Below are 19,695 nucleotides of genomic sequence, written 5' to 3'. Positions count from 1 at the left end.
TTTTCATCCAACTCAGAGGTCCTCTGATAAATTTTGAATGGAGACCTATATATGGAAATTATAGGCGTTTTCCTAAAAGTTTTGTCTGCTATCAAATACCATAAGCACTATTTGATTCACTTAACTGTCATCTATTTTTATGTTGAATTCTCACGGAGCACAGTAATGTGGCTTTCACTGTAACATCCGTTCACATCGCTGAATACTGCTTCAACACTCCGCTGGTATTTGAATATTTGAACAGTTAATGCTCACTCTACACAGGATGCCTAACAAAACCTTCCAGTTTGCCTGCTAGTAGTCTGTCATCAGATGTTAAAAAAGAGAGAGAGAGAGAGACAGAGAAGCATCACAAGCTGCTGAGGTGGGTGACTGTCCTGACAGCTTTAGGTAGCCACTCCAATCTGTAATATTTGAGAGAAATTACAGAGATTCTAATCCCGACCGAATGGGTACATGAAATTATCCTATGACAGTAATTAAGTCCCTCAACCTGTCAGTCGCAGTTTGCTTCAAAAATCAAGCATCAGGTTGAGTCTAATAACTTGGTCAGTACAGAACACACAGACATGATTCAGACAATGTTGGATACAGGAGAATCTCACCTTTTAGAGATGTATTACGGCACATAGTCTAGAACAACAAAATATTTAACAAATTTACTTGACAAGTTTGAGAGGAAAGAAATGTTTAAGTCTGTGTAAAACAATTATAAATATGTGTTCTGAGTTTGTCAAATCTCAGAAAAATGTGTTTTTAACCCAGTCAAATTTGAATGATTGAAAAAATCACCAAACATATGAGCCTCAAAATCATGGAAAAATAAGCAGTATTCTCTGCTCTGAAACGCTGGGGGTGTGTCTGCTGAAAGTACGGCCCAAATGCACAGCCTCTGAGTTAACAACACTCATACTAAACTCCTGTATAAAAATACACAATTTAAAATAAGCCTTGTTTGTGGGTGTATGGCAAGCAGCATGGATATCTTAAAAATAAAGAAACATTAAAAGCCACTGTTTACTTTGTAGGTAAATGTGGACTTGTTTCTGTAAAAATGTAACTTAAATGACTGGTTAACAAGCAATCCATCATCAATCATTGTTATGTTAAATTGTCATTTGGAAATGGAGTTTTTGGAATTAAGGACTATGTTTTTTCCAGATACAGGCAGACTGCACCAGCTGGAGAGTTCCCCTCACTCCTGCTCATGCTGTCTCTAGGTTCATAATTTTGGGAGGATAAGCCACGTTCCTTTGAGTCGCTCCATCTCCTCCTCTCCTCTTTTTTTTCACAAGTATTTGATGTCTCTAAAAATGTGTAAAATATGTATCTTGACTTGTTAAACCAGTGTAAATGTAATATTATGGTTTGATTGCTAGAAACATTCTTAATAGGTGTTTATATGGTTAATCAATATTGCTGTTTCTAAGTGTTTTCCCATTGGTTTTCATGATGTTTCACTGATGACAGAAATGAGTGAGTATCCAATTTGCAGGCATGTAGCTTTCAAATATTCAATAGGAAAAATTATTCCCCTTTAAGTTGAAGGCCAGTTTTCTCTTCACACAAAGAAATTAATAAGTAATCAAGGTGTTCCCTCCAAAAGAGCACCAAGGCTCCTTTTTCTTCCAAAACACCCCCCTAGACTATAAAGTTTACAACTCTTTGTCTGGCTTGTCTTCTTTTGCTTCTTCACTTCACTGTTCCTCTCGGCCTTGACAGCTGTCAGTCATGGCCCATTCATTGCGTTTTGGGTGTCCTTTTTTTTTTTATTTTTCTTCCGAGGGCTGAAAGCCCAAGAAAAGAAATTCTCAACTAAGGAGAAAGACTGACAAAGAAGCCATAGACCAAGTACCATTAGCCATTGCACAACTTTTGCCATATGAATAATATAGTATTTTTGTAATCTCCTATTTTTTTATTTTTTTCATGTAGTGAAAGTTTTTGGTTAGTTAGAGCTCCAGCATCCAAACTCTGCAGCCTGCCATGGAACACAACAAAGCTGGAAAACACACTGTGTTCCTGCTGTTTGGCCTCAGCTGAGTCTGAGACTGGATCCACCCTCCTGGGATGCAGTGAACCAAAGTGCTTCACTGAACCTGCTGCAGCGGTTCTCATCTTGCTGTCACCCTGGCGACCTGAGGATCACTGAGTCTGCTTTGCTTTCTCCAGCGTTTTCCGGGAAGTTTGCCTCATCATCAGCCCTTCATCACCACAGAAACAATAGGAAAACCATCTGCCATGCTTCTGTCTCAGTGTTGATGCAAAGAGCTATCCAAAATTTAATTTTTATTGGCTTTAGTTAGAGTTAATTACTTAATTATAATTGCACTTTTGACTCATTTTTGATAACATTCATTTATTAATCCATTCATTGTTGGCAGTAACTTAATTTAATTTACTCATTCATTCATTCATCCATTCTAGTTGTATATATGGTTAGTGGTACTAACCATATATACAACTGGTGGTACCCTTGGTAGTTTAATAAATATCTTGATTTATCACCATGTCGTTGTATTTGTGTATTCCTTTAAAACAGACATGGAGATCCCTGTACTCAGAGTTCACAACTTTCAGATATGAGACTGATTAGTTTGATTTTGTTATTTTACTCCTAATTAATTAATTAATATTAATTAATATTAATTAATAATTATAATTTTAAGAGTACAAAATATTGATTTCCAAGTGTAGTCTAGTCCCTACAATTGTAGCCATTGCCATTATACTGACATGAGATTTTATCTTTTTGGCTTCTTCATGAATGAGATGGATATGTGAGTTTGCACTTACGTCACAAGAAATTATTGAAGAATCCTCGAACACCACAGAACCAGTCATGGTCCCTATGGAAGAATATTAGCGCTCCCCTGCATTTACAACAATTGTGTGTGCTATTTCCAGTCACAAAAATCTCTCACAAAAATCTCTCCAAACACATGGGAGACAACATGGATTTAGCAGCAGTAAACCTGTGAACTTGAGAATAAGATGCCATTTATGTGACTTTGAAGAACCTGCAGAGATTAAACTATACTTTCGTCATTTTGGCACGCATTTGACAATGAAGGAAACTGTCATTTGGACATATAGGCTATTCGTTGTGCTTTTAAATCAAGTGTTAACTCCAGTTTTACATCACACAAAAGTTGATATCATAACTCCAACTCTTTACAAGATTTTAAGGCAGAGCCCTCAGAACACTCAGAAGATCATGTTTTAGATACTGCTGCACAAATAGCCAATATTAACACTCACTCAGCAGATAGAAATTGTGTTGGCTTCCAGTCAGATGATGACAAAGACTCACATCTTTGCTTCTATGCATGCAAGCAGTCTTTCATGTACGGGTGGGCAATATGGCAAAAATATCATATTGTGTTTGTTTTTTTTCCAGGCAGGATCTCGAGCCACGATCCTATTGCGGTTCTTTTTCATGTTGGTTTTTAAAGACTGTTTTGCAAGTTACTGAATAGAACACAAGATTCAAGATTAAAAAAACTTCTTCTATCACATCATAGAAATTTGTTTAGCTTAGGGGCTCACAAACAACATAAAAACATACACCCATGAAAGACTCACATAAAATTACATTAAAACACAAACAATTTGATAAATAAATAGCAGCAGCTGTGCAAGGCTGCATTATAAAGTAGTGACAGTCTATTTGGCCTTGTTTAAAATGGATATTGCAGTGGAAAACAAAACTAACAGTACAACCAAACTAATGTCACATCTGAAAAGCAAATAGTTGATGTGTAGAAGCGTTAACGCATTGTTTCAGATAACTAGCTGTATGTGCACCGTTAAAAAAGGCACCAACACAATAGACCAGAGATGACATTACACTAGCTTGCAGCATGACAGAAGTTAACGCTACCAGTTAGCAGGTGACCTAACCACTAAACAGCGTTTACCTGCAGTCCAGTTTAACATGATGTGCAGCAGGTGAGCCTCCCAGCAGGACATCGAAACTGCTGTGGATTTCACAAAAATGCTACTAAGCATCAAATCTGAGTTAACTGGTGAGCTGGTGACGTGACGATGCTCAGCATTCACCATTAAAAACAAACAATTTGGGCTCCTGATGTGAACCGTACAGATAGTTTGCTCCGCTGTGAGCTTGTTTTTACCCAAAATCCTTATCGCTGAAGGTCATTTTCTCCAGCAGATTGGAGATGTGGTACAAGGTGCTCGCCATGTCAGCGCTAATACCCATTAGTTTCCTGCTAGCAGACTGTGCTGTGCTGAACTGATACAATGTGCACTGTAGCACAACATTAACGATCTCTCTATAAAGGTAGATTGTGGAGACATTTTAATCGTTCACGATCTAATATCGTCAAATCACACACCCCTACATTCATGTATCAAAGTTAGCTACAGAGGAAATAATGAATTTCATGAAATTGCTATTTTAGCTGAACTTTCAAAAAACACTGTTGAAGTGGCTCCTACAGAGCATAACTCAAGATGCCACACTGAAGTTAGTAATTGAGACCTTCCAGAAAACCAATCATCTTAGCTGTCTTTGTAGAGAGTGGTTCTCTTGGAACTGAATACAAAAGGCAGTTATTTTACAAGGAAAGATTCAATGTTATTGAGCCAGTTGAATATTTTTAAGATGGTCTGCACAAAAAAAACTTTCAATTGTATTGCCAAAATAACTGAAAAGGGGTAACGTAATTGACAAAATCCTAGAACAGTCAAATGTAAAATCTCAGTCTGGTCAATATAGCCTAAATCATTTTGTGATGGGCTATACTTCAAAGATAATCCACTTCCTTCAGGGGAAGAGTTAGGTATTTCTCTAGAATTATATATTGATGAATCTGAAATACGCAACCCTTTGGGAACTTCAAGAAAGAAACATAAAGATACTGCTATTTATTGGGTATTTGCAGATTTGCTTGTCAGATACAGATCAGCCTTAATCATTATATACCTTGCTGAGCAATATGATGTGAAGACTTTTGGTTATGAACCAATTGGTGAACCACTTCTTAGGGAGCTTTGTATACTTGAAAACCAGGGATTTTACATCGATAGGTTGGGTACCTGCATCAAAGGCACAGTCCTCTATGTGTCATCAGACAATCTAGGAGCTCATTCTTTGGCTGGGTTTCAAGAGACATTTTATGTTGATAAATTTTGTAGATTCTGCTTAGCCAGCCATGATGCTATTCAGAGTGTCTCTGTGAGGGATGGTTTGTTTCCACTGAGAACAAAAATATTGCACACTGAAGCTGTTCAGAGAGTAAAAGAGAACGAGGGTCTTGTTGATAGAGTGAAACGTGACTGTGTCCAACACAAACAAACCTACTTTCACTGTGTAACAGGTTTTCCACTGGACTTCTTACGTGACTTATTGGAAGGAATAGTACCCGTGGAGTTGTGTTTGTGTTTAAAGACACTGATTTACAAGAATGACTTTACCTTAGAGGAAATGAATACTGCCATTCAGCGTGTTCCTCATACATTCTCAGACAGGCCACAGACAATTCCAAAGCCCTTAAGATTAAAAGAAATGGGTTGGTGGGGACAGCTATGACAATTGGTCACTTTTGAGGCTGCTACCCTTTCTTACTGGCAATAAAATACCTGAGAATGACATGACTTGGGGTATCATCTTTGTCTTCCTACACAGAACTCAATACACACAATGTTTTTTATCAACTGGAAGCACAAGTGGACTTCCTGATTTTGGGGAAATTGTTAATGTGCTAATTGTTGAAAACAGGCCCTGTTGTGGAACCATACAAGCTTGGTGAATGAAGCACTTGAGATGTTATAAGGTCTGCAAAAATCTCTCTGCAAAACTGTTTGTAGTCCAACCAGATGAGCTCAACGACTACGTCCCCCATATGGTTTGAGACATTCTTCTGGTTTCTCCTAAAGCATTTCTGCTGCATTCAGGTGGGTTAACTGCAGAGTTAAATAAGCACCTCTCTTCCACATTATGACCTTTTTAAATGTATGGCTACTGGATTGGATTGCATTGTAGGGTGTTTCTTTTGTTTTGTCCACCCCCTGTATCTTGTTTCAACTAAGTCTTGCCATTACCTTTACATGTTTGGTCATTCTCAGCTTCACAGCGAAGCACTTAAGAGGTATTGACAACTAATCCAAGTGTCATATCTTTAATCTCAAACTGCAGTTACTGTTGCAGTTAATGAAATAAATACTTATTTTATTATCCCAGTGCCCAACATGCTGCTGCAAGTTATTCTCAACAAAGATGACATTAGGACGATCCAGATTGATAATTGGCCAGAGACTCTTGATGAGTTTCATTAATTCTTGAAATGTAAGTTGTGAAGGAGAACTGCAGTATGGCTGTGAGATGAGCCAGACAAAACACCATTATTTCCTATGGCTGCAATGTGGCTCACCTTTCTGCACAGATCGAGCTGAAAAAAGTTTGCGTCTTCTGTTTTCTTTTTTATTTCCTATAGATTGAAGCTGAATTCACTCGAATCACTTCAGCTGACCTGAGAGGGCCTTTTTTTTCTGGGCCGGAACAGCATTTTCCTTGATTACTGCAGATAAAAAAATGTCCTAAGCATGCTTGATGATGATGTAAGTATTTTAACTTAGGGGTGCACCAAAGTATTGATCAATTATAAATTTTGGCCGATACTCACTCTCAAGTTTAATAACGGTGATGTCTAATTTGACTGATGCCCAGGGCCGCTGCTAACCATTTGAATGCCCTAAGCATAATTGGTCATGGGGGTCCAGTTTTCTCTTTTTCCGTTTTTCAGCTTTTTTTTCAGAAATTCATGTTGTCTCTTACTTGCCATTATGCCTCATTCAGGGGCGGAGCTAGACTCTCAGCACAGAGGGGGCGAAGCATTCTAAGGGGCCTTTCTAAAACAGTCATTTTAAAATGCGCAACTGTAAAATAGGTGATTTTTATTGAGCCATGCAAGCCTAAGTCACAGGAAACATACAGTGAAGCCACTTTGAGACAAGCTTGTTCTGAAGAACAAAAAAGAAAACAGGTTGCCAGCCGCGTTCGAATGTTTCAGCACTGAGGACAGCATGTGGTGCTCTACATACACCGACTGACCAACAGTTCAGCACCACCACCAACAGATAGCGACAAACCAGGTGCTCTGTCTCCATACCATGTCTTTCTAACACGGGAATAACATAAACATAAAATAGACACAGCGGTCTACAACAATACAAGGCCTATTCAAATATAAAGTGTCTACAACACCACACGCAGTGACACAGACTGAGATGCGGTAAACATGGAGTTAAACGACACATTAACCTAACATTATGACTGATTTCTTCATAACCAACTTTTAAGTTAATAAAGATTAATTATGGATGTTTTACTTACCGATTGTTGTCCCTGCTTAGGCTGCTTAAGTTTAGTGTAACGTTAGTCCATTTGTGTATTTCTCCATCCTCCATAGAACAAAATAATCCGAACAGTTTCACAAACTTTGTACATTTCACGGTCCCTTTTAAAAACTACATCCTCCTCTCCTTCATGGTGGCAAACCTGCAAACCACTTAGACCTTAGTAGTGTTTATGTCCCGCTCAACACACAGCAAAGTGAGGTTGGATAGTTTGGCCTCATCCACACACGAACGCGAATAGCTCTTAATGTTGAAGGCTGAAACTTTGTCTGGCAAGTTTCATTCACCATAAACATAAAAAGACGCGAATATCTCATATTCTGGATAAAGTTTTCAGCGAAGTTAGACATAAACTTTGAATCGCGGTCTTCACTTCCCGCAGAGTTAACGAGCAGAAATACGGACAGCGCCACTCTGCCATTGCAACCCACACTGTGGTGGGAGGGGGGATTACACCCACAGTTATAAGAACTACCATAGAGAATGAATAGAAGAAGCTGAGAGAGTTAAATTCTCCTATTCCTCCTGCACCCGCGGGGTCGAGCACTACGTCCCCAGAGGGCCCCAACTGAGCGTGGGCCCTGGGGCGGCCGCCCCCTCTGCCCCCACAGTCGCTCCGCTTATGGCTTCATTCAAAAACAGCTTGATAAAGCAGGCGAATATGGCAACCTTCGGGCGAAGGCGGGTAGTAGGCTACAAGCGAACCGAAGCAAACTCCGAAGCGAACAGACGAGGGCTTTGAGGGTTATACCATTCCGAGGAAGGGGCGGGTGGGGCTCTTTTTATATATTAGGTAAAAACATCTAATTTGCCTGAATTGAGTGATATGGTACATACGATGAAAAAAAACAACGGTGGGCCTGTCCATAACTAATATATATATATATATATATATATATATATATATATATATATATATATATATATATTCAATTTGTGTTAAAATGCAATAATGTGATAATTATCATGACATTTTTGTCAACCTTAATTTTGGGGGCCCTGCCTGGTACTTGAGGCCCCACGCGCTCTGTATACTCTGCGTATGCTGAGCGGTGGCACTGCCAATGCCATAGCCGATATTATTACACTAGATATCCCAGCATGTGAGATGTCATTTGTTTTACTTCTCTGCATGTATGAAGAATATTTTAGGGCAATGTCAATGGTGATTGTACACTTTCAACTTATACAACTACTGATGCTAACACGTAGTAGCATTGGTATCAGCATAAGAAGTTGTAGCAATTATAGTAGTGCTAATAGAACAATAACAATACAATCGCAATTAGTCATTGTAATTGTACTGTTAGTCATAGCAGCAAACTCACACAGTCTTGTGCTTTCTTGCACTATTTCTCTTTCTCTCATTGTCTCACACTCAGTCACTCATTCATATACTTTCAGAGTATTCAGAGTACCATTTTGTGAGAGTGAATAGACTGTTGCTTGTTGAACATGAATTTTTTACATGAATTTAGATTTAACAATCTATGGATCAACTATGCAAATTTAATAACCTCTGTTATTAAAGCGGGGTGTCCTCATGGCCATAATTACTAAGTGGCTGGTGGTTGTGTGGCTTTAATAGTGTACTCCACCAAATGAGAAGGGCCGTCATTCTGTGGGGCCTGCCATATTTCCTCCATGAAGATCCTTCAAAGTTCCACAGGACTGCAGAGGTAAGCTTGATTTTTGATGCTGAATGAATCAATGAAACTCGATCTGGAAAGGGGCAGCAAGGCAGGCTGTTTCATGAAGAAAGAAGACAGAGTCTTTTGAGTTGAGCTTGGTGCTCTTTTTCTTTTTTTTGACATATCTACTCTGTAACATTATTGAATAATAAATGCATTTATACATACAGTCAGACTTGAACCACCAGACTTCTGTGGACCAAAATCATCTTTTTTAAAATTGTTTTAAATTATTTTCAGACTGACACAACACCCTCTGGAGGGCCCTAGTGAGTATGGATTTGGTTGGTTGAGGTTGGACGGCATATGTGCCGATGTGTAATTATTATTTTGAATGACCTTTGCTACTGGTTAGAATATCATAATATCAACGCCAAACAACCACTTCAAAATGTATTTCTCCAGTATTTCTCCACATAAGCATACAAAACAATCAAGTCACGCAATGTGCCTTTTGACTGTGTTGTGGCCAAGAATACACAAAAAGTAGCCAGCTGTAAATGTTTTAATGTCCAGCTGTATGGCCGGCAGCCAGTGCTTGTGGAAAACCCAATTTTTCCCAATTTTATTCACCCTATCAGGTTTGGTTACCTTTTAACATTTCGTCTAGCACCACTCTCAACCAAATCTGACAATTCATTTTTTGTCTTGTCAGACAATAAAACAATCACAAATGATTATACAGTTATATTTATTTTTTCTGTCTTTGAGAAGGCCACAGACACGACAGCATGGCAAGGGAAATGAATGTCAGCATCCTCCTGATAAAAGAAGGAGAGGATCTTGACTTCTCTGTTGTGCTGGAAGATGAGATCATTCTCCATGGCATCAACGACTACTGACATGCAGTAGCTATGTTAATGGGTCTGCTATATGCACTGAACATTTACTACCAGTATACCTTCAAAGTCATTCAGAAGGTTCTCATGAATAGCGGCAGTGAGCACTGCTCTGCAAGGGTTCACGGACAAAGGAATAGACTTCTTCAGAAAATTGTGTAGGAACTACACTGAGACAGGAGTTTTGTGAAAGCTGCCAATGATACACTGGTTTGGCATTATCCTACAGTTTTCTTTTAGTTCTGTTCCACTATTACAATGTAACCCTATTCACTAACCGCCACATTCTCAGTTCAGCAAATTTAAGAGCTTTTCCACAAGGGTGTAGGTTAACATTAGTCATAACTTTGTATTATTATTATTGTAACACTCAAAGTATTATGAATAGTTACCTGTGTTGTCTCTTCCTCTTGCTGGTCTGCTCAATCCCTTCTTGGCAAAAAATTCTGTATATCCATCTATAAAGCAAAATACATTGAAATTGAATGCCCAGCACATGATGACCATTGAGCAACTATCAAACAAAGGTAGCATGATGTTACATACTTAAACACTTACATACCAGGAGCTAAATGATACAGCAGCTAAAGTTAGCTAGCTGGCTAATTATCAGATCCAGGCAACACTGTTACCCTACACTAATTAGCTTGTTGACATGTATCAGTAACGTTAGTTTAGCCATGTTCTCCAGCGAAAATTTAAGAATGCACCAGCAGGAAATATCACAGATATGTAGTTAGGGTTTGCTTAGCTACAATAGTCAATACACCAGTGGTTCTCAACTCTAGGGGCAGCACGGTTGCTAGTGGGACTTTTGTTTATACCGTATCTTTTTATGTAGTGTTGTCACTGCTGTGAGCCTGACAGCCAACTGACAGCATGAAGCAGAAGCAGACCGGGGCAAAGGGGGCTCTTCTGCTCTCGTCGTGGTCTTACAATTGTTAATTGTTAAAGCTAAGCTTGCCAGTTAGCCAGCAGCCACTGTCTTTTTCATACCTTTTATTGTATTTCAATATTTACTGTAAGTGTATTGCAACTTTAGCAAGGGTAGTATTAATCTTGTTTTTCTAAGAGCATCTTCTCTCCCGTAAAGAAATCCTTTAGTATTTTCTCTATCTTTGATGTAATATAGTAACACTAATTACCAGTGGCAACGCTATTTGATCAATTACTTTAAGTGCTACACTATTATGTGACATGTTAAATTAACTGTTTGCTTGACGCATGTTTCATTGGTTGAGTTTCTCAAGTAACATTACACACCACCACTTTCGCATAGCTGGCATGTCATGTTAAATTGGGGGATAGGAGAGGTTTCATGTTATAATCTAATCGGGATTATGCAGGACACTATCAACATGTATTTGAATGTATGAATTATGAAAGGGAGGCATTTCTATAATACTGCAAAATAGTGATATACAGGTTAGCTGTGGAGCCAACTGAAGCTTATATATATTAACAGGTCTTGAACAAGACCTAAATAGAAAGTGAATAAAAGCATTGACATTTTACATTGTTGCAAATACCCAAAGGTCTGGAACAAGACCCAAGTTCTGTGAAATGAACTACATGCGCAAACGGTCAACTGAACAGGACCCTATGCTTTAATGAAGTGCAAAATCTCTTGTGCGCAAGACTGCAACATAATATGAGTCATATAAAAACAGCAGCATATGACATGTCACTAAATCCACATGTGAAACTCTCCATAGTGGGTTGACATACCTAATAATAATACATACATACATTAAGGCTTGCAATTTGTTGTACCAAGTGCAAGCATGCATTCCCAATCTAGAAAACAAACAAACAAACAAAAATCAACAGTCGTTCAGTTTCACAAAAAGACACCATTTATTTCTTAACTGACAGTAGATTCCAGCTAGGATTCTGGTCCAATAGTTTGGGGATCTTTTCGTGTTAACTACACTCCTCTGATTTCCAAAAGCCACTCATTTTGTGGTTGTCTGCTATCCATGGCATAGTTGATCTGTGGTAAAGAAAACAAGCTAGGGTTGTAGAATATCAATCAAACACAAGAGCCCTCTAACATCACATAACCAGCACAATATTTATCAAAATTACCTGCTTCAGAAACTAATAGAAATAGGAGTTTACACTATCATAATCTATTGGATAGATTGTTTTGTTTCCTCACTGGGTACTGTTTCTTCCCCTTCAGCCATTGAACAGTGTTTACCCCTGGTCAATCAGCAACAATCACTGTCCCCCCTTATTAAAAGTCCTACAGTGACATCCCCTGTGCTGTACACCTTATAAACTGATCAGTGCAGGAGCCACTTAACTGGCATATGACACATCAATAGCATGACTCATCAACTACTATCCAGCTGCTTCAAGTCCCTGCCATTTTCTCCTGTCTGGGGTGTTTGATAAAGCCCCAAGACAATCTCCTGGCTTACACATTCCGGAGTTTCACAATGATTTCCACATTGATCTGGGATCAGCTCATGTTAACTAAGCTAGCATTAACTGAGCTTTGAGAACATTTGTTGCTATAGCTAATAACATTAATCCTAAACAAAAAACTCTTTGCTAAATAATGTTTACTATTGGACAATATCATCATATAAACTACCTCTCTCTCACATGCACACCATTCTGGCAGCAGGCTAAGCTAATGTTAGGTTATTGTCGTCGCAAGACTAACACTGACGCCGCATCTAACCTAGCCAACAGCTGCAAGAAATAACTTCATTTTTAAATTTCATTTTTTAAATCTATTACTTGTCGAGACATTTTACACAAAACCATGAATGTGAACCTCATAGTAGCATAAGAGGAAAAGTCAGGATACCACCATAGTCAATATAGTTCATCCTCTGGGGACTGTGAATGTATGTACAGAAATTCATACATTCACTGTTGAGATATTTATGTCTGAACCAAAGTGGTTGACTGAATGACCGTCATTAACATCCACAGAGCCATGCCGCTAAGACTGTCATATTTATAATTTAATAGTGTTATATAATTTCTTAGTATTTATATAAATATATAAAATAATAATAATATAATAATATAATTAATTTACAGAAAAGTAAAACTTTTCTGGATTCCTAAACTGTTCAGTAAATTTAACTACCACTATTTTCCATTGAATATGTTGTCCAATATATGGATATTATTGACAATTACAAAAAAAATGTGATTAATCACATTATTTCTCAAAGCATAACACAGTCTTCTGGTGAAAGTCTTAATTGAAAAAACAAGGTTGGAAACTCCATTTGTACAGTATTGGTAGAGGCATTTGATTGTCTAATTGTGCATCATGCCTAGTATCTTCAGCAGTATATTAACCAGTTGAGTACACACTTAAACATGTGGTTTCCTTATTATCTGCACTAACTCCTGGGGTAAATATATATATAATATAATATATCTAACTAGAGGTAACATTTCAAATGGAGCATTCAGAGCAGGCTGATGCCCTGGCTTTTGATTTTCAGGCAGCATTTTTACATAAGTTCACCTCAGTTTGACACCATTGTTATTACAAAAAGTATTGATTATAGGCACTTTAAATGTCCAGCTGACCATAAGTGCTGTCTGTACTGTCTCATGTGAAGACAAAGTATTGAGATGTGTCTTTACCTATTGATACTGGATGAGAATGGATTTTTTACTCCTACAGTCTTTTAAGCACAATCCCGAATTGGTAACTAAAACCATTATCAGTGGACTATCATATAGAGCAAGTGCTTTCCTCACTTGGTATTTTCTCTCAAAGTGAGTTTCAGTAGTTTTGAGGGAGTCCAATAGTGGTTAATGATTGTAAAGTGAATGAATCTAGTTCTCATCACCCTTGACAACATTTTGGAATTCTTATAAGTTGGACCAATCATTATCTGTAAATGAAACATTGAAATCTTTCCCATAGTGATTTTAAAGCGGTAGGTTTAATGAACTTGCACACTAAAAGAGACTAATATCTAGGCACCTCATGACCAAGTCTGAATATCTAACAGTAGATCAATATTTTTTTTTTCTCATGCAGCAGCAACATTCACCCAAGATATATTTTCTTGGAGACTACAAATTTGGAGATACCTCCATCACCGATTAACTAGCAGTTTGTATTCTTGACAGAGATTCTCAAAGGGCCTCAAGGTATTGCTGTCATATAGATCTCATAACTTTTTCACTAGAGACATCAACCCCATCAATATGTAAGCTACTACTTACCTCTCTCTCTCTGCATTTATAAAGCTGACTCATCCTGCCATGATCCCACTCTGCTCCCAAGGCTCCATTCAATATTGTGCACAGGGGTGTCCCACTCAACCTCATTTCACAAACACTGCTCACTCACTGCAGCCAAACTTCTCTCTACTTGTCTATTAGCATTTCACAGTCTGAACTGCTCAGGTACTTGGAAGGGCTCACGCTATTGAGGGAGGATATATCATATATGGATTTGCACACACTAGAACATCACCTAAATGTATAGAACAGACATTATTTCTGTCCCTCTCTCCGTTCAGGATTTATGAGCAAAACACATTGTTTCCACTGCATTAAATAAGTCTGCAACCAATTAATAAAATCAAACAGAAAATGGCTGCTGCGCCACACATATACTGCAATGTCCTTGAAACCAGTCATAAAGCACTGACTGTAGCACCAGAAATAAATTCCTGATCATAGGACCAGAAGTAAACAGCTGACTACACAACTGGAAACAAACAAGCAGCAATGAGACCAGAAATAAATGACTCACCCACAGAGCTGGAACTAAACTGGTGATCACAGGAGAGTAGATAGATGACCAATTATCAAGTGGTGAATAGGCAAAGCTCCAAGGGTTTGACATCTGTGAGCTGTGTGCATATCCCCTCAACAAGCCGGTGCCCTTTCAGCTGCCTCTTAAAGGACTTGGTCGCTGCGAAGCTGTCTACACTGACTGTCCCTGAGGAGATGGGTCAGTTCCTCCTAAAGGTTACATTCTGTCACTCCAGGGGAGGAGGGTCAGTTGTTCATGGAGATAACAATCAGCTGGTGATTACTGTACAGTAGGTGTATGTGTGTGTGTCAAGGGCATACATTTGCATATGGACAGTAGGGACATGTCCTTACCAATATTTTGGGAGGACAGAATTGTCCCTACCAATATTTGAACTAACTCATTTGCATTATCTTTGGAGTGAAGTCATATTAGAGAATTCCATGTGCCCTACCAGAGGCTACGTCTCCAAGATCACCACTTTAGGCATGCTAGCATTTGATTGGCTAAAAGGGAGGGGGGCTATCTGAAGGCTCACGTCACATGCAAATATTGTACTTATTGTGGGACATGGAGGAGGCAAGAACTGATCAGTGTGCTGACAACAGTAAGTTATCAGGGCTGTCAGTACATACCTCAAGCATGGGCAAAAATTTAGTCTTTCTTCTCAGACTTACTCCCCTTCCTCTATTGCTTGCACTGCACACCACGCATAATGTAATTTTGTCCATGCCAACATGTTTTGTACTTTGTAGATATTATGCCAGATGCCACCAGAATAGAGAAGAGACATTAGGAGCTTTTCATCACCCAGAGTGTAATAGAGTAATAGAGAGTATATAAATAATCAGTCAACTGATGTTAGTTAACCATGTTAGCTGGTGCTAACTAGCAAGCTAACTCTGGCTTCTGTCAACTGTAGGCTAGCAGTCAGGTTTCTATCAGGAGTAAACATGAAATGGGTGGATATCAAAATATGATTTGAATTTCAGTCTAGAAAACCCATGGAAATTTCACCATTAATGAACCATTTTGTATGCAGGAAACGCAGCAGTAGGCTACAGAAGTAGAGCAGACTGATGAGGAAACATCTTCACACATGCATCATGCATCTTCAGGGTTTCAGGTGAGGTCCTAATTATGAATTTTAGTTTGAAAGTATATGGAGACATCAGCATCAAAGTTAGTCTTAGGATGTTCAATAAATATAACCTTCGAAAGTCAACATATTTGGTCATGAGTTTATTTGGAAAAAAAACTTACATCAGAATAAGTTGGTTTCATAAGATCCTATTCACTCAATATTTAAAATTGCTGTAAAAAAAAAATGGGACCCCAAGTTTAACCATATGTTTGTAAGTATCTTATTTATCAATGCATAATTTTATTACACATAGGAAACTCAGGTTGAGGGAGAAGCAGCTGGACCTTCAGGGCTTCAGGTGAGGTCTTAAAATGATTCTGTGATCAAACACATGCTATCTATCTACTAAAGCTAGAAATCTCTGTATCTCTGTGTCTGTATGTCTTTCGTGTATCTCTTGATACATTCATCTGATCGACTCCACATTTGGTGGGTGTATGGCTGGAGAACAAAGGGAGTGCATTGTCGAATTTGGTGCAATTTGGACATGCATTATGTTTGATATTCATAAACTTTGAATAAACCAGTGATCAGTGAGCCTCTCTCCTCTGCAGGGGCAGGGCGGAGCTTCAGGGCTCTGCCAACTGACTCTTGCATGTCAGAGAGACCAGAAACGAGGCGTGATATGAGTCAGAGAAAAGTGCTCTAAAAAGAGAATTGTAGACAGTGAAAACAGAGCTTTTAATCAAGAATGGACACTCTTACTCTGTGTCTAGACAGAAAGCGTAGCATTAGCAGCACGTTTAGCAGATCTGACTACACAGGAGGTCTTTAGGTACGTTGTTGAGTGTAGGTCATAGGGATGTGCAGAGAGCCCAGTATTTGTATCTATATGTTTAGGCAGCAAAATTATTTATATTTGTATTTGTATTCAAATAAAAGTGGAAATAGGTGTAAAAATCTAGTTTTTGTTTTTATTATGCTTTTAATTTTAGGATATTTAAGTGTTTAAATAAGTGTTCATGAATAAACTATCTTACAAAGGAGGTCCCAAGGTCTCGAACTCAAGTCTCCCAGATCATAGATTACTGTTCTGACTACTGAGCTAAACCCAGTGCATTGCCAACATGCAGACAGACCTCTACTTATTTATACACTCATAATACAGAGACAGTGCAGCATGTAACGTGTAGAGAAGAACTTCAAAGGCGATTCTTGCTTTGAAAAGGAGAAGGAGGTTATGGAGAGTCCCTTGGGAGCACTTCATGCATGTCAGTGGCTCAGTTTTATCTCTGAGGAACACCCCTGATTCCAGGAGTGATCACAAAATAAGAAAATGTGCATCATGCAGCAGGTGGATGTGACTCCTTTCGTTGAGACCTGCTGATTAACAGCAGAGCAGAGGAGAGGGACTGAGATAGCGATGTAACCGACCTGCACGCTAGTATTCAACATGTTTTTTTTTTTCTTCCCGAAAACAAATAATTTTTAAAATATTTGTACAAAATAAAGGTTTGTAGAAAACCCACAATTTGTGCTTTTCTGAATAATGCATTTGTATTCAGGCACACCCCTAGTAGGTCACCCGCATTTTGGAAGTGCCCAGAGCCCAGTACACAATGAGTGTAGTGAACTAAAGGCACAGAAAATAGGAACGATCAAAGAGCCCAATATGATCAATCCACTTTATTTTAGGATGCACATTGTTTAATTTTAAATGCAGCCCTTATTTTACTGGAAATGAGAAAAGAACATGTATTTATTAATAGAGTAGGCTACTTATAATTTATAACATCTGTGTATAATAGATTGTTTGTTTTTTTTCATGTTGTTAGTGTATATACTATATTCATACTATGTTCATTTTTCTACACGTTGAAGTAGCAGCCGGAGGCCAAGCAATCGAGCCATTCAGAGCAGGCACGTTTTGAACAGACACTGCACTAGTTATGGATTAACTGTAAATTACCAACTTACATTCAATGTAACTATAGTCTACCTATTTTGATGTTAACTTAATTGTAAGTTATTACAACACAGGATGCAAAAGAATAATTGTTAATTGCGAATGTTGATTTGTTTTCCCTTTAGGAGACAGTCAGTTTGAGTGAGGATGATCCTGAAGCAAGTCAGTGTAGGAGTGTAATGGACATGGAGAGTAAGCCATACCAGCCTGATCCAAAATTCATAGTAGGACAGCAACTTCCAAACAAGATGTTACGGTTTCAGGTGAACTGGTACAGTCAGTATCCATGGCTTCACTATAGTCCAACACTGAAAAAGGTTCTTTGTTTTGAATGTGTCAAAGCATACACCATAAAAAAGACTACTTTGGAAAAAAAGAATGACCCTGCCTTCTGAACAAAGGGTTTCAATAATTGGAAGAATGCCACAGGTAGCTTTAGTCGCCACCAAGCCAGCAAAGCACACCATCATGCAGTACAATTAATGCACAGGAGCAAACTCCAGTTCCCACACAAATATCAAGTGCATCGGAAGAGGCGAGGCACTGTCTGGAGGAAATAATGGGTGCTGTAAGGTATCTGGCTAGGCAGAGAGTAGCATTTCGAGGACATGAGGCAAATGAAGGGAATTTCTACTACCTTGTGAAGTTGCTTACAAATGTTGACCCTGTTTTTTTCGTCTTGGCTCACCTGTTGCCATGATTATGCCAGTCCACAGTGCCAAAATGAATACTTAACCTTGCTTGGTAACACAATTGTCAGAGGCATTGTAGCAACAATCAGGTCCTTACCAGTGGTACAGCTGTCAGTTATAATGGATGGCACTCAGGATATACTGGGAAAAGAGCAAATTTCCATATGTTTTAGATATGTGGGCCAAGAGCTGGTGCAGCAGGAAGTCTTTGTGGAATTGTATGAGGTGCCAGGGACAACCGGTGAGCAGATAGCCAAAATAGCTATTGATGTGCTCTTGAGATTGAATATTCTAGTATCAGGCTAACGAGGTCAGACATATAATGGCAGGAAAGTGCTCAGGGGCACAGGCAGTGTTGAAGAGAGAACAGCCATTGGCTCGGTATGTGCATTGTGGTGCACATTGTGTAAATCTTATAACACAATGTGCTTGCAGTGCCTCTCCCCTAGTGGGTCCATGAACTTGGAACTTCAAGGAAATTCAAGGGACTAGTGCGTGGACAAGCTGTCGATACAGTTCTTAGTCAGTATGAGGCTGTGTTGTCTAGTTTAAGGAAATGGCCTTGGGGGGTAGGGTGTGGGTTGTTGTGCCCCTATCAATGTTGAGGCAAAACCTACACCCCTGGTGTATGGGTGTGTATAGAGAATGAAGGACGGATAAAAGGTTTGGATAAGTCTGCAAGGTAGGATTCCATATTACAGTATAATATGCATACTGATTTCTTACACAATATGGAAATAATATCAATGTTTCTGTACTGACTGCTCTTTAGGGCAATACTGTACTAAAATAAGTATAAATGTAAGCAAATTGCACCAGAAAGGTTCTGAATAAATTGATAATATGCACTTATTGATCCCCCACTGAAAGATTAGATAGTGCTAGTCAATAAATGTTGGATTGTGGTTGGTAAAATGTTCAGAAACTGTTAAACCCAGATGCTCCTGGAGATTTTATCCAGCTCGAAATAACAAGTGTTTAGTCTAATGTAAAAATTTGGACAAGCCTTTTCATACCCATCATTGGATTATGACCAAGATCAGTTTAAACAGTCCAGTATGTTAGCTCTGAGATTGGTAAGCACTCACAAATTAATTACACAATGAAATGCCCGGTGAAATAATAGGTTGCTAGAACCAAATAATGTAAAGTGTCCTGCAGAGAAAATACAGAGCTAGGATAATGAGCCAGTCAATTATTTGTATCTGCCCAAGTGACAGTTGGCTCTCACTATTCAGCAAAGTTAACTTCCTGCCTGCAAAATGTCACCGAGTTATTCTATTTTGCAAGATT

The 19,695-nt window shown here is 38.7% G+C and overlaps 1 long non-coding RNA gene across 1 annotated transcript; it reads left to right on the top strand.

The window, feature by feature from the left end:
* The first annotated feature begins 15,700 nt into the window (after nucleotides 1–15,700).
* On the top strand, nucleotides 15,701–19,040 carry LOC137194998 (uncharacterized). Its single transcript, XR_010931044.1, has 3 exons — nucleotides 15,701–15,786; nucleotides 16,058–16,102; nucleotides 17,836–19,040. It is a non-coding gene; the product is annotated as an uncharacterized lncRNA (long non-coding RNA).
* The last annotated feature ends 655 nt before the right edge of the window (nucleotides 19,041–19,695 follow it).

The sequence above is a fragment of the Thunnus thynnus genome, chromosome 13 (genome assembly GCF_963924715.1).
Source record: "Thunnus thynnus chromosome 13, fThuThy2.1, whole genome shotgun sequence".
NCBI lineage: Eukaryota > Metazoa > Chordata > Actinopteri > Scombriformes > Scombridae > Thunnus > Thunnus thynnus.
This window is presented reverse-complemented; position numbering and strand designations above follow the sequence as displayed.